Genomic DNA, 13,406 nt, shown 5'->3' on the forward strand with positions numbered 1-13,406 from the left:
TTACAGGCATAAGCCACCACACCTGGCCAGGAAGCATCTTAAAGAGTCAGATGTCACTTCCGGTTGAGGGCTAGATCCCAGGAGGCCAATTCGTGGCTCCTGACATGTTTTATTTGTAAGTGAGCACTCTTGGAAATTTCACGTGGAAGTGTGAAAGAAAGGGCTAATGTTTCCACAGGGCGGCTGGCGCTGGAGCTGTTGGTTTGTGGAAGTCCCCACTTCTCCTGCACTATGAGCTTTGCATTCCTTGACCCACCCCCAAACTTCTGTACCTGCCTGGGTCCTGGGGGCAATGCAGATTGCTGCTACTCCTGGCTCGGTAATAGCGATTCTCATCCTTTGAGAGCCTCTGTGTGTGTGCAGGCACCAAGTGCACAGGTATAGGCTCTTTCAATTAATATCTCCCTTTTTCAGTTGAGCATGACAGATGCACTAAACCAACCCTCTCCTTGACAGACTTCTCAGCCTTTCCAGGTGATCTGCCAAGTTGCTAGAGGGTATTTGCATTAAAAAAAAAAAAAAGTTTATTTTTCTATTTTGGGTTTAAGGATTTTTCAATGTACCTTAAGGCAATATTTCATTTATGCCACATGTTACAGCTTTCAAATCACTTCTTAAACAGACTTGAATTTGTCTTATCCTTCCAGAAGCTCCATGAAGTCTGTAGTTTGGATCTCTTTGTGCTGTTTTGGAGGAAATAGAATTATAGAGAAACTAAAGGACTGCCCTTGGTCCTTTAGTAATATGGAGGTTTCACATTCAGGCACAGGTCTCTGGAAGACTATGCCATGTCTTTTTGACTATGTGGAATTGTAAAAAGGTTTGCTTTGAAAAGCATAGTGACAGCTGGGCGAGGTGGCTTACACCTGTAACCCCAGCACTTTGGGAGGCCAAGGCGGGTGGATCATGAGGTCAGCAGTTCAAGACCAGTCTGGCCAAGATGGTGAAACCCCATCTCTACTAAATATACAAAAATTAGCCAGGTGTGGTGGCAGGTACCTGTAATCCCAGCTACTCGGGAGGCTGAGGTAGAGAATTGCTTGAACCCTGGGAGATGGAGGTTATAGTCAGCCAAGATTGTGCTACTGCACTCCAGCCTGGGTGACGGAACAAGACTCTGTCTCAAAAAAAAAAAAACAAAACAAAAAAGCATAGAGAGTATTATCCCAATCCAGAATACTAGTATTACCAGAAAGGGGTCCGAAACCAGACCCCAAGAAAGGGTTCTTGGACCTTGTGCAAGAAAAACTTGGGGACAAGTCCATAGTAAAGTGGAAGTGAAAGCAAATTTATTAAGAAAGTAAAGGAAGAAAAGAATGGCTACTCTGGCCAGGCACGGTGGCTCACGCCTGTAATCCCAGCCCTTTGGGAGGTCAAGAGATCGAGACCATCTTGGCCAATGTGGTGAAACCCCATCTCTACTAAAAATAAAAAATTAGCTGGGTGTGGTGGTGCACACCTGTAATCCCAGTTACTTGGAAAGCTGAGGCAGGAGAATCACTTAAACTTGGGAGGCGGAGATTGCAGTGAGTTGAAATCGCGCCACTGTACTCTAGCCTGGCGACAGAATTAGACTCCATCTCAAAAAAAAAAAAATGGCTACTCCATAGGCAGAGTAGCTGCGTGGGCTGCTCAGTCATAGTATACTTATAATTACTTATTGATTATATGCTAAACAAGGGGTGGATTATTCATGGGTGTTCCAGGAAAGGGGGCAGCAAGTCCTGGAACTGAGGGTTTCTCCCCTCTTTACACAATATAGGGTAATTTCCAGACGTTGTTGCTATGGCATTTCTAGACTGTCTTGGTGCTGGAGGGAGTGTCTTTTGCATGCGAATGCATTGTAATTAGTGTATAAGGAGCAGTGAGGATGACCAGAGGTCACTTTCATTGCCATCTTGGTTTTGGCTGGTTTCTTTACCGCAAACTGTTTTATCAGCAGGGTCTTAGTGACCTGTATCTTGTGCCTACCTCCTGTCTCATCCTGTGACTAGGAAGGCAGCCCAGTAGGTCTCAGCCTTATTTTACCCAACCCTTGTTCATGATGGAGTGGCTCTGGTTCGAAAGCCTCTGACACTTGGGCTTGACTACTGGTTTGGCCCCTCAATACCTATGAATCTTTAGGAAAAGTACTGAATCTTCCTGTGCCTCCTTTTCTGTAAAATAGGGATAACAGCTCTCATCTAGGGAGTGTTGTATGGATTAAATGACAGAACATGTGAAGTGTTCAGGACAATGCCTGGCACAGAGTAAGCCATTGTTCACACACAAACACACACACACACACGCCAAACTTTAAAATATTTGAAGACTTATTCTGAGCCAAACATATGGACCATGACCCATGACACAACCTCAGTAGGTCTAGAGACCATGTGCCCAAGATGGTTGGGATACAGCTTGGTTTTATGCAGTTTAGGGAGACATAGACTTCAGTCAATACATGTGAGGTACCTGTTGGTTTCATTGGTTAGGTCTAGAATGGAGGGAGAGGGAGGTTTTCGGGTCGTAAGTGGATTCAAAGATCTCCTGATTGGCAATTTGTTAACAGAGTTAAGCTTTGCCTAAGGTTGAAGTTAGCAGGAAGAAATGCTTGGATTTGAGATAAGGGGGGTTGTGGAAGCCAAGGGCCAGGGTTCTTGTTATGTAGCTGAAGCCTCCAGGTAGCAAGGTTCAGAGAGAATGGATGGTAGATCTCTTTTTTTTTTTCTCAGATGTAATCTCACTCGGTTGCCCAGGATGGAGTGCAGTGGCATGATCTCGGCTTACTGCAACCTCCACCTCCTGGGTTCAACTGATTCACTTCCCTCAGCCTCTCAATAGCTGGGATTACAGGCACCACCCCAACTAACCATGCCCGGCTAATTTTTATATTTTTAGATTTTTAGTAGAGATGGGGTTTCACCATGCTGGCCAGGCTGGTCTTGAACTCCTGACCTCGAGCAATCTACCTGCCTCAGTCTCCTAAAGTGCTGGGATTACAGGTATGAGCCACTGAGCCAGGCAGTTGGTAAATCTCTTATCAGACCTTAAAAGGTGCCAGACTCTTCACTACTCTCTTCAGTGTTGGGAGGACCTGGAAGGGGAAAGAGCTACTTATGTTAACAGAATCTTTACAGATGCAAAAACCATTTCAAAATACGGTGAAGAAACATATTTGGGGTAAAATATTTTGATTTCCTTCTTTATCTGTCATGTGATAGAGTCAGGTTGAAATTCGGTATCTTATTGCTACAGAGAGTCTCTTTTGTCAGTCTTAAGATCTGTTTTAATGGTAATGCTGGTCAGTTGTATCTAAACTCCAGAGAGGGGTGTAATGAGGCATGTTCAACCATTCTCCTCCCAGCATGGCCTGGACTTGTTTTTCAGGTTTTCTTTGGAATGCCTTTGGCAGAGAGGGGGTCCATTCAATTGGCTGAAGGGCTTAGAATTTTATTTTTGGTTTATTCTTTCAAGAAATATGCCTATCAGTGGGGCCAGGCGTGGTGGCTCATGCCTGTAATCCCAGAGCTTTGTGAGGCCAAGGCAGGGAGATTGCTTGAGCTCAGGAGTTCGAAAACAGCCTGGGCAACATTGTGAGACCCTGTCTCTATGAAAAAAAAGTTTTAAAAAGATAAAAAATGAATTATACAATTACTACTAAAATTATTATTATCTGTGCCTTTGGGAGACACTCTGTATTCGAGTCCAGGTTAAATTGTAAAAAAGATCCCAAAATACTTTTGCTTAAAAAGGGCAGAAGATTTTTCCTCTTTCACATAATAGCTTAGAGGTAGTCGGTCAGTCCAAGACAGGCAAACAACTCTGCTCCAGAGGGTCATTCAGGAACCCAGCTTCCTCCATCTTGTTGCTCCCTTTTCTGCATAGTCAAAACTCACTCAATATCACCTTCACCTTCCGTTCCTGCTTGTAGTAGGAAGTGGGAAGGAATTAGAGGGCAAGCAGCTCCCTTCTGAATGACATAACTCAGAAGTTATACATATTCTTTCACTCATATTCCCTGACCCACTCTGTTCCCCTGACCAAACTTCCCAGGCTTTTCTACCGTTGTCTGACCTTGTCTTTCTGGACCTTTGGTACTACTGTGCTTCTATTACCTGGAGCCTCTTTCTCACTGCAGTGCTACTCTTTCTAGCTTCCCAGCCTACTTTGCTGGACATTTTTTTCCATTTCCTTCACAAAGATCTCCTGTTCCACTCGCTCCCTAAATATCCCCTGGGTCTCTGTGTCCCACCCACTGCCCTTCTTGCCCTCTGCCCTCTCCCTTGTCATGATGGTTTAATATTAAGTGTCAACTTGATTGGATTGAAGGATGTAAAGTATTGATCCTGGGTGTGTCTGTGAGGGTGTTGCCAAAGGAGATTAACATTTGAGTCAGTGGACTGGGAGAGGCAGACCTGCCCTCAATCTGAGTGGATACCATCTAATCAGCTGCCAGCTTATCTAGGATGATAAAAGCATGCAGAGAAACATGGAAGAACTAGACTGGCTGAGTCTTTCAGCCTTCACTTTTCTCCTGTGCTGAATGCTTCCTGCCCTTGAACATCAGAACATCAGACTCCAAGTTCTTCAGCTTTTTTTTTTTTGAGATGGAGTTTCGCTGTTGTCACCCAGGCTGGAGTGCAATGGTGTGATCTCAGCTCAATGCAACCTCTACCTCCCAGGTTCAAGCGATTCTCTTGCCTCAGCCTCCTGAGTAGCTGGGACTATAGGCATGTGCCACCACATCTGGCTAATTTTTGTGTTTTTAGTAGAGACGAGTTTCACCGTGTTGACCAGACTGATCTTGAACTCTGACCCCAGGTGATCCACCTGCCTTGGCCTTCCAAAGTGCGGGGATTATAGGTGTGAGCCACTGCACCCAGCCCTCATAATTATTTGTGATTCCTTTTTATCATTGCACCTTTTGTATGCATCAACTATACATGTTCTGGCGTCTACCTCTTCCAGTTCCGCAAATCCACCCTTCCTCTCATTCTCTCCCTTGGGGAAAGGCTTGATTGCTTCTCACATAGCTATGACAAAGGGTCCCTGAGGGATGTTATTCTTCACTTTCATCCTCTACTGAGTGCTGCCTCCTTATGGCATCCTCCCACCCTTAGTGCTCCCGGGTCTCTTAGATGAAGCTCATACTCCCTCAGTTTATTTGCATGTTCCTTCCCAATCAATTCTTGACTATCGTCACAGCCCCTCTCCTTCTTTACCCTAGGTGTGGCAACCACTCACACTTTCACCTGCCAAGGCTTCTTCACCTTTTCTCGCAGTGCTGATTTCCAGTTGTCTGTCAAAATTCCTGCAACCCCTCCCATATCGTAGCTGCCTGAGTGAACACAGTTTTCCTTGCCTTTTCTGCATTAGCAGCTCTAGTGCTTAAGCACATTGCCCAATACACAGAAGGTGCTCTCTACGTAGCAAAATAATGAACTGTATGTCTCTTTCTATGTCCTACTCCTCCAGCATCCAGTCGTGCCACCTGCTCTGTACCCAAGCTTCTGAGAAGACCCTCTTCTCCCATGGGGATGTCTGTAACTCTTTCTTCAAGAAATAATATTTTTGGCTGGGCTTGGTGGCTTATGTCTGCAATCCCAGCCCTTTGGGAGGCCGAGGAGGGTGGATCACCTGAGGTCAGTAGTTCGAGACCAGCCTGGCCAACACAGTGCAACTCGTCTCTACTAAAAATACAAAAGTTAGCAGATGTGCTGGTGCACACCTGTAGTCCCAGCTACTTGGGAGGCTGAGGCCGAGATCGCACCACTGCACTCCAGCCAGGATGACAGAGCAAGACTCCATCTCAAAAAAAAAGGAAAGAAAAAAGAAATAATATTTTCAAGAACAAACAACTCTATTAATGTCTTTGGTGAAGCTTTCTCCTACTTCCCAGCCAGATTTTCATTATTTATTTATTCATCGAGTATTTTTTAAATGCCTTTAGTGTGCCAGGCACTGTTCAATATACTGGTGAGAAGAGCAGGGAAAAAAAATGACAAAACCCCCTACCCTTACGAGGTTCACAGTATAGCATGGGGAGTTAGAAACAAGCATCTGTCTCTTCTCTGGTCTTTAAGCACCTCACAGGCACTGGCCATGTCTGTTCATCTGTTTATTCCCGGCATCTAACAGAGTGCTCAACACATTGCTTGATGAGCGGGTTTTGAGCACTGGGAGATGACTGCAGACGAGCTGAGAAGGGGTAACAGTTGTATGTAGCGGAGAGTAGTATTCACACCTTGTTGTGTAGATTGCCTTGAACTCAGGCTCTGCATTTTATCATCTGGTTTTTTTCATTTCTTAGAAAAACCTGTTAACCTATTTAGAGCAATTTCATTAAAGAGTCTTTTTTTGGGGGCTGGGTGTAGTGGCTCACTCCTGTAATCCAAGCACTTTGGAGGCCAAGGCGGGCGGATCATCTGAGGGCGGGAGTTCAAGACCTGCCTGACCAACATGGTGAAACCCCGTCTTTAAAAAAAAAAAAAGAGTCTTTTTGTTTGTTTGTTTTTTGAGACAGGATCTCGCCCTGTTCCCCAGGCTGTGGTGCAGCCACGGCTCACTGCAGCCTTGACCCCCTGAGCTCTACAGTCCTCCCACCTCAGCCTACTAAGTAGCTAGGAACTCAGGTATGAGCCACCCTGCTCAGCTAATTTTTTATTTTTTGTAGTGATGGGGTCCCACCATGTTTCCCAGGCTGGTCTCAAACTCCTGGGCTCAAGGAATCCTCTCACCTCAGCCTCCCAAAGTGCTAGGATTACAGGCATGAGCCATTGTACCTTTAAAAAGTATCACATTGCGTAACACTGTGAATGTATTTAATGTTACTGAATTTTATACTTTAAAATGGTTAAGATGGTCAATTTTATGTGTATTTTAACTATAATAAAAAAAAAGTTCTTTTTTTTTTTTTACGGAGTTTCACTCTTGTTACCCAGGCTGGAATGTAATCATGCGATCTTGGCTCACTGCAACCTCTGCCTCCTGGGTTCAAGTGATTCTCCTGCCTCAGCCTCCCGAGTAGCTGCCATTACAGGCATGCACCACCACACCCGGCTAATTTTGTATTTTTAGTAGAGACAGGGTTTCTCCAAGTTGGTCAGGGTGGTCTCAAACTCCCAACCTCTGGTGATCCACTCACCTCAGCCTCCCAAAGTGCTGGGATTACAGGTGTGAGCCACCACGCCTAGTCAGTTCTTTCTTTTTTTAAGGCTGCATTTAATTAAACAGAGAGGCACTCACTATGTATCCAGTATTACTCTGGGTTTGTGGGCTATAAAGACAGATGAGACACAGTCCCTGTCCTTGGAGTAGTTAGACTTAGCAGGTGACAGATACCTGAGCCACAGAGACAATCAAGAGTTGCTCCCCATGCCTGGGGAATTCTGTTCAGCCCACACCATGTTAGTCACTAGTGACGGCCACTAGACTTGAAACATCGTGAGTACCTGGATCATCACAGAGGAATTAATCCGCTTTTATAGGGCTAAGTTGGGTGTTTCCAAAAATGTCAAGTAACGAACACACAACAGAACATTTGTAAGAGCAGGATTCCAAGATATCAGTTCGACAGTAAACAAAGAGGCCAGCCAAGCATATTCTCACGCCGCAAAGCCATTTGACATTAGCACACATCTTGAAGCAATAAACACAGCTCTGGCAAATGGCACTTGTGAATATTTAGAAATGGGGCAGCCCTGTTTGGGAACACTGTCAGATTGACTGTAGGTTGGGAGAGATGGGATAGAGACAGTTTAAAAAAAAAAGAGGACGAGCGGGGTGGCTCACACCTATAATCCCAGCACTTTGGGAGGCTGAGGCAGGTGGATCACGAGGTCAAGAGATCGAGACCATCCTGGTCAACAAGGTGAAACCCCGTCTCTACTAAAAATACAACAAATTAGCTGGGCATGGTGGTGCGTGCCTATAATCCCAGCTACTCAGGAGTTTGAGGCAGGAGAATTGTCTGATCCCAGGAGGCAGAAGTTGCGGTGAGCCGAGATTGCGCCATTGCACTCCAGCCTGGGTAACAAGAGCAAAAACTCTGTCTCAAAAAAAAACTGTATGCTTTTAGAAACGTTACACTCTCACTCACAGAGCCTAATGTATCAAGTTAAGGTCCATTGTAACAGCACTTGAGGTCCATTTTTTTTTTTTTTTTCGGAGACGAGGTCTCATTCTGTCACTCGGGCTGGGGTGCAGTGGCACAATCATGGCTCACTGCAGCCTCAACCCCCCGGGTTTAGATGATCCTCCCACCTCAGCTTCATGGGTAGCTGAGACTGCAGGTGTGCACTACCAGAACCAGCTAATTTTTTGTAGAGGCAGGGTTTCACCATGGTGCCTAGGCTAGGTTTGAACTTCTAGGTTCAAACAATTCACCTGCCTCGGCCTCCCAAAATGCTGGGATTACATATATGAGCCCCTGCACCCAGTCTGTTTTTTATTTTTCTTTTTACAGAGTATAATTTACCTTTAAAAGTCAGACTTTTCGGCCTCAGCCCACCTGTACCGAAGTGAAAAAAAAAAGTCAGACTTTTTTTTTTTTTTGAGACAGAGTCTTGCTCTGTCACCTAGGCTGGAGTGCAGTGGTGCGATCTCAGTTCACTGCAACCTCTGCCTCCCAGGTTCAAGCAATTTTCCTGCCTCAGCCTCCCAAGTAGCTGGAACTATAGTTACCCACCCCTAACCCGGTTAATTTTTGTATTTTTAGTAGAGACGGGGTTTCACCATGTTTGCCAGGATGGTCTCGATCTCCTGACCTCATGATCTACCCTCCTCGGCCTCCCAAAGTGCTGGGATTACAGGTGTGAACCACTGCACTGGTTGATAGTCAGACTTTTAAAAGTAGCAAACCCGGCCAACGGGGAGTGAGTAGCTGCTCCTCACTAATTTGCTGTCAAGGAGCTGAGCAAACAGAAGCGCCGTTCTCCCTCCTCTCTGATGCCTCTCCTTCTCTCTGGGGTTTCCACATTTATTATATTACTGCATTTGGTCTGTGAGGTTGACAGTTCAGGAGAACTTAAAGCTGGAGGTAACAAATGGATCCGCTGTGGGCATAGCTGCCTGTTAATTCATGGCAGATTAGACTTTCTGCGAACGAACGACCTGGCTTGTTTTCAACCACAAGTTCACTGAGGCCAGAAGAAAGGGCTGGTGGAAGGCTGTTTCCTGGGGCCAAGGAAAGTGTCCTGTTTCACAGGGGTTGGTTGTAACTCACTCTGATTCTGTGGTTGAACAGAAGCAAATCAGCATGTTTTAGAGAAGCCTTCATTGTTTTTTCTGATGAGATTTTTTTCCTGCTGTACTTGAGATGCAGCTGCTGCAGAATCTGGCCTCTGGAGTGGCTGAGATCCTGTCTCAAATGGATTTGAGCAAAAAGGGGAATTGACTGGCAGAAGAGTCCAGAGAGAGATGTGTATTTAGGTAAGGCTGTTTATCCAGAGAGAGATCTGGGTTTAGCTATGGTTGCTGGTAGGGCCAGGGGTGACAGCATTAAGTCCTGCTTGTACACTTGGTTCTCTGCCTTCTTCTCTGTTGGTTTCCTTCTCGGGCCAGCTCTCACTGTGGGGTGACAGAAGGCCACCAGCAGCCTGTGCTCACGATGTCCCTGCGTCTAGCAATTTCAGAGGCAAGAAATACTTCTTTCCTAACAGCTATACGGATTCGAAGGATAAGGCCAAGCATGGTGGCTCATGCCTGCAATCCCAGCACTTTGGGAGGCCAAGACACGGTGGAACCCTGTCTCTACTAAAAAGACAAAAATCAGCCAGGCATGGGCTACTCGGAAGGCTGAGTCAGGAGAATTGCTTGAGCCCAGGAGGTGGAGGCTACAGTGAGCCGAGATCTTGCCACTGCTCTCCAGCCTGGGTGACAGAGTAAGACTCAGTCTCAAAAAAAAAAAAAAAAATCAAAGCATAACTCTGGTTGCCTAGCTTGGGTCATGTGACCATCCCCAAACCAAACATTGTGCTAAGGAGGATGAGCTATTTTGATTGTCACCTAGGTCTGAGATAGTGACTAACAGCCCTACTGGGTAGTGAGGGACACTTTTCCAATTTGCTGACCATGTAATGGTTTCTTAGGGCTGCCACAACAAATCCCAGCTTACTTGGTGGCCAAAACCAACAGAAATCTCTTATCTCACAGCTCTGGGGGCAGGAGTTCCTGCAGTGTTTCACGGGGACTATGGTCCCTCTAGCCCCTCTAGGGGATGATTCTTCTTTGCCTTTTCCAGCTTCTGTGGTCCCAGGAAATCCTCAGAGTTCCTTGGCCGGTAGCTGCGTCCCTCAGTTTCTGCCTCCGTCTTCACAGGAGGCCCCTTCTGTGTTTCTCCTGTAATATCTGTGCCTTCTCTTCTTATAATTACAGGTGTGGGGGTGTGCTCAGAGCAGGGGGCCTGAAGAATGCCTCCTCTGTTTACAACACACCCAACAGGAATCTGGGGTCACTGCAACAATGGACACAGAGCTTGTGTGAACTCCCTACAAACAAATGCCCTACACATGAAAAAAAATAATAAAAAAACAGAACATGTGTCAGGTTGGGTGCGGTGGCTCAGGCCTGTAATCCCAGCACTTTGGGAGGCCAAGGCTGGAGAATCGTTTGAGCCCAGGAGTTTGACACAAGCCTGGGCAATATAGCAAGACACCATCCTGACCACACCAAAAAATGTGTTACTGGTTTTAGGGCCCGCTCAATTAATCCATAATAATCTCATCTCAAGATTTTTTTCACTTAATTGTATCTGCAAAGACCTGTTTTCCAAATAAAGTCATATTCACAGATACGGGGTGGGGGTTAGGACTTTTGGGGGACACAATTCTACCCCCTATAGGGCAGAAAGAAAGAAATAGCCACTGCCCTCCACCCCTTGACTGCCTGGCAGCCACCCATGGCCTTTTCCACATAAACAGTTTCAGAAATGCACCACCCCAGTGTGGTACAGGCTACCCACATCCAAGCAAAGCTGGTCTGTGTATATTCTTCTCAGTCAGGCCTTGATGCTACTCTTTTTTATGTTTTTTCCCTCAAGATGATGTCTTGCTCTGTCTCTCAGGCTGGAGTACAATGGTGAAATCTCAGCTCACTGAAACCTCTGCCTCCTGGGTTCAAGTGATTCTCCTGCTTCAGCCACCCAAGTAGCTGGGATTACAGGTGTGCACCACCACACCTGGCTAAGTTTTCTTATTTTTAGTAGAGATGGGATTTCACTGTATTGGCCAGGATGGTCTCAATCTCTAGACCTCGTGATGCGCTTGCCTTGGTCTCCCAAAGTGCTGGGATTACAGGCGTGAGCCACTGCACCCAGCCATTTTTTTTTTTTTTTGAGACGGAGGCTCATTCTGTCACCCAGGCTAGAGTATAGTGGCGCAGTCACAGCTCACTGCAACCTTTGCCTCCCAGGTTTAAGTGATTCTCCTGCCTCAGCCTCCTAAGTAGCTAGGATTATAGGTGCCTGCCACCATTCCCAGCTAATGTTTGTATTTTTAGTAGAGATATGGTTTCACCATGTTGGCCAGGCTGGTCTCAAACTTCTGACCTCAGGTGATCCGCCCACCTCAGCCTCCCAAATTGCTGGGATTACAGGCGTGAGCCACCGCACCCAGCCAATGCTACTCTTAACAATCTGTCCACCAATAGCTAAATGATAAATTTAAACACCTCTGGCATTTAATGATAGAGAAAAAATAGGATACTTGCAATAAAAACCAGTTGCATTTAGTAATGGGAGAAGGGAAACAGCATGATGTGGACACTCACCCGGCTTTCTACTGAAGAGGTGTGGCGAGAAGCCACTTGGCTGTTGGTTGTTTTTGTTTTGGAGACAGAGTCTCAGCCTGTCACCCAGGCTGGAGTGCAGTGGCGTGATCTCTACTCACCGCAACCTCTGCCTCCCAGGTTCAAGGGATCTTGTGCCTTAGCCTCCCGAGTAGCTGGGATTATAGGTGTGCGCTACCACACCTGGCTAATTTTTGTGTTTCTGTTAGAGACAGGGTTTTACCATGTTGGCTAGGCTCCTGACCCTCAAGTGATCTGCCCTCTTTGGCCTCCCAAAGCGCTGGGCTTACAGGCATGAGCCACCGTGGCCGCACAAAAAGGCACTTTGTATCTCCTGAAGAATATGGTTCCTCACATCCAGGGGTGGTGCCTGTCATCTGCTCTCTGGAAGAGGCTTTCTTGCCCATTGGCTTCCACAAGTGGCATCAGAGAATGCTCTTCTGGAAACTGTATATTTGAGCAGACTGCTACAGGATTTGCAGACATGAAGGCAGAGGTCTGGGGCTGGCCATGGCAGCCGAGCACTTTCATGCTTGGTTTACTGGACAGGAGTGAGTGTCTCTGGCAGCGAGTCTACAGCTCATGGGCAGTTTCCGGATGGTCTATTTTCTTTTTCTTTTCTTTCTTTCTTTCTTTCTTTTTTTTTTTTTTTTTTGAGTTAGAATCTCCCACTGTCACCCAGGCTGCAGTGTAGTATATAACTATGGTTCACTACAGCCTCAACCTCCCAGTCTCAAGCTATCCTCCCACCTCAGCCTCCTGAGTAGCTAGGACCACAGGCATGTGCCACCATGCCTGGCTAATTTTTAAATATTCTGTAGAGACAGGGTCTTGCCGTGTTGCCTAGGCAGGTCTTGAATTCCTGGCCTCAAGCAGTCCTCCTGCCTCAGCCTTTCAAAGTGCTGGGATTACGGGTGTGAGCCACCATGCCAGGACCGTCGTCCATTTTCTGGTAACTCTGTGAGCTGCAAACTGGAGCTGGAAGCGCAGTCAAGTCATGCTCTGGAATCTGGACCTCGTCCTCGCTACACCTGTCTCCCCTACACCCACTTCTCCCCAAGCCTTCCTTCAGACTGCAGCCTTCTGGCCTCTGCCCCAACACACTGGGCCTGGGCTAGAGGGATGAGGCTGGGCTCTCTGGCCCCTGGCTTCAGGTTGTTTGCAGTTTGGCCAGGCAGGGAGTGCAGGGCAGGACCGGCTGGTGGGGAGCCAGGGGAAACTGCTTCTCCTTGTTTCTGTCCCCTCACACCGTGTCGTCCTTCTCCCAGCCTTTGCCTCGCTCCTAGCCTGAGGCAGGGACTCTGGCTTTTGCAATCCTGAAATACGATTTTCTGGTTCTCAGCTCAGTTGAATTACTTGCCACAGGCAGAAAGAAAAACTCATGGCTTTCTTTTCTCCTTCCCTGCTTTCTCAAAGGTCAGTTGGGACTAAAGTGCATCTTTTTCTCAGGCCAGGCCTTGTGGCTCATGCCTGTAATCCCAGCTCTTTGGAAGGCTTAAAGAGGCAGATCACCTGAGGTCAGGAATTCGAGACCAGCCTGACCAACATGGAGAAACCCCATCTCTACTAAAAATACAAAAGTAGCCAGGCATGGTGGTGCATGCCTGTAATCCCAGCTACTCAGGAGGCTGAGGCAAGAG

General features: G+C 46.7%; 1 protein-coding gene and 1 non-coding gene across 19 annotated transcripts in view; both read left to right on the plus strand.

The window, feature by feature from the left end:
• DGLUCY (D-glutamate cyclase) overlaps nucleotides 1-13,406 on the plus strand; it is a 157,591-nt gene that overhangs the window by 55,763 nt on the left and 88,422 nt on the right. The window contains exon 2 of one of the 18 annotated variants that reach the window (XM_078335617.1): nucleotides 9,299-9,411. The exons of the other annotated variants lie outside the window; for them this stretch is intronic. The gene's annotated coding sequence lies outside the window, so the exon portion shown is untranslated. The remainder of the gene's footprint in view (nucleotides 1-9,298; nucleotides 9,412-13,406) is intronic. 18 annotated transcript variants of the gene reach the window in all.
• Nucleotides 10,362-10,492, plus strand: LOC118145403 (small nucleolar RNA SNORA11). The gene has a single exon (XR_004730521.1). It is a non-coding gene; the product is annotated as a small nucleolar RNA SNORA11 (small nucleolar RNA).

The sequence above is a fragment of the Callithrix jacchus genome, chromosome 8 (assembly GCF_049354715.1).
Source record: "Callithrix jacchus isolate 240 chromosome 8, calJac240_pri, whole genome shotgun sequence".
Taxonomy (NCBI): Eukaryota; Metazoa; Chordata; class Mammalia; order Primates; family Cebidae; genus Callithrix; species Callithrix jacchus.